Here is a 2,352-nt window from a genome sequence, read left to right on the forward strand (position 1 = left end):
CAATACTAGCACTATTACCTGTTTGTAGCCCAAATTTTCTTTAATGATAACCGCCTCCACTTTTGCTTGTCAGGCAATGCTTTATTTCTCACCAGCTGCCTTGTGTTTAAAAACGTCCAAAAGCAAATGGTTCCCTGTAAACAAAAAACAAAAAAAGAAAGGGTTTTGCATTACCAGTTGGGTTTTTATGTTGTTAGTTACTGTATAAAGTTTTGTATATAAATACTTTGGTGGTTTCCTCCAGCCATGTGGTTGGGACAATTTCCACAGAATTGTCATCTGCAAATTCTACCACCGAGAATGTCTTTGTTTCCATCTGTTAAAACAAAATAAATAAACAAATAAATACTTGTGTCTCTGTGTGTGTGTGTGTGTGTCTGTGTGTGTGTGTGTGTGTGCGCGCGTGCTCAGTGCTGATCCTTGACTTCTGGGGGCCCTACACAAAACTTTATGGGTGGGTGAGGGGGTGTTGGCGTTATGAATGAATGAAATGTCTTTGTCCATGTTCACTTTCGTCTCAAATCTCGCTCATGGACAGTGCTGAGAAACAGTGTCTCTGTGCTTGCTTGCACACTGTGTGACATACATGACGCTACTTTGTTTCACAAAAAATTTTTACATAGAAAGGCTGAACTTTCATTTTTCCAGCATAATCACTGGCCAAATAATAATAAAAAAAATTACATCATCTTTAGGAGCAGGTCCTGGTGTCTCGGGGCCCCACGAGCTTGTGTACTTTTTGCCTATAGGGATGGAGGGGCAGAGCTGAGGGGGCTGGCCTGATTAGTTTGTAGACAATAGCCTCCAAGAAACCGCCTCCCAGGATTTGAGCTTCCCTCATTTTCTTGTTCTATCTGCCTAACCTCTCTTACACATACTCTTCCTTCTCTGGTGAATAATGTATTTGTTATTATTAATAGTAAGTTACATGTATGGTAACAAGAACAACATAAAATAAAATCCTCATTAGATTTCTTTTGTTTTTTTTTAATAGGCTAACCTGCAGGATAGTTGAAAGTTCTACCCTGTTTTGTCCAGTGAGGGATTCCATGTCATCAATGGGATTTTTTTTATATTGTTGGCATTTTTGTTGTTCATTAGGGCGAATATTCTTGGTTCTATGTTCTGGTACGGTAATTTATGTAGGTGTGCAAAAGAGAGCCGGAGGAGCCAGAGAGAGAGAGAAAGAGAGAGAGAGAGAGAGAGAGAGAGCGAGAGAGAGAGAGAGAGAGAGAGTATAGAGAGGGAGAGAGCAGCCAACCTTAATGGTTGAGGCCAATGTGGGTTCCATATAGGCGTTTAAACACAAAATTAAGGTCCCTTATGGGTTTTGTTTGGTGCCCATGGCAAGTAATCTAGAGTGCAAGCCTGGCCGGGCATTCTCATTGTAAGCCACATGCCTAGCTGCATGATGTCCTTACCAAACTACAGTAATTTATCATATTATCTTCACAGTTTGTGCTTATTCGACCTTAATGTTAACACGAAGAATATACATTTAAATATATATTATAAAAATATTATTATACAAAAATAGCTAACAAATCTCAAACAGTGGATCATTTTTATTAGCATATCACCCAGCTCTTAAACTGCTCAATGTTAAAACATATGTCTGCTTTTATGAAAAATCGGATCTATTTTAACGTGATATAGGTATAGGACTATATCGTGGCTACTTAATAAATGAGCATGTATTATAATACATGTTACACAGCCTCTGTTCTGTTCTGCCCGAGGTAAATCCAATTGGCCTTAAGTTCAAAAAAACATTAGCCAGTAGGATTCTAACTTTGAAACCTCCCTGTGATTAGCGACACAATTCTGTAGTACAGTCAAACAGCATAGAGATCGCTCTAAAAAACATACACAAAGGGAATGCGCATGCTCTTGTGTCTCAAGCTGCCTATGCCAATAAGCTCTGGTTGTATTATAAACCAATGAAATTTGGGGGTGGGCTGGGCTGCATGTGTCACTCCGTCACTATAATGTGTCAGCCTGGCCCCATCATCCAAGCACTCTGGGGCTACTCCCCCAATTGGGCAACCCACATAAGACACATACTGGGCCATGGCCAGATAGCCTCATCAGATTTGTATGTGAGATTCATAAGGGTCTATCTTCAGGAGGGGCCCACATGGAACTTCAAGGACCTCTCTTATTTAAAGCCCATATGGGACCCACATTGGCCTCACCATTTAATGCTGGCTGGAGAGAGAGAGAGAGAGAGAGAGAGAGAGAGTTAAATTGTATGCAGGACAGCCAAAAAAATCTCCCCTGGTTTTCTTCCACCATTATGGCAGTTCTTGTCAGCTGTTGTTCTGGGATGAGTTTCATTACAGATTGCCTTGA

The 2,352-nt window shown here is 40.6% G+C and overlaps 1 long non-coding RNA gene across 1 annotated transcript; it reads right to left on the bottom strand.

Annotated features, from left to right (window-relative positions):
• Positions 1-47: 47 nt before the first annotated feature.
• On the bottom strand, positions 48-501 carry LOC109086944. Its single transcript, XR_006159156.1, has 2 exons — positions 227-501; positions 48-134 (listed from the first exon to the last, which is right to left on the bottom strand). It is a non-coding gene; the product is annotated as an uncharacterized LOC109086944 (long non-coding RNA).
• Positions 502-2,352: the final 1,851 nt, after the last annotated feature.

This window comes from Cyprinus carpio, unplaced genomic scaffold (assembly GCF_018340385.1).
Source record: "Cyprinus carpio isolate SPL01 unplaced genomic scaffold, ASM1834038v1 S000004004, whole genome shotgun sequence".
Taxonomy (NCBI): Eukaryota; Metazoa; Chordata; class Actinopteri; order Cypriniformes; family Cyprinidae; genus Cyprinus; species Cyprinus carpio.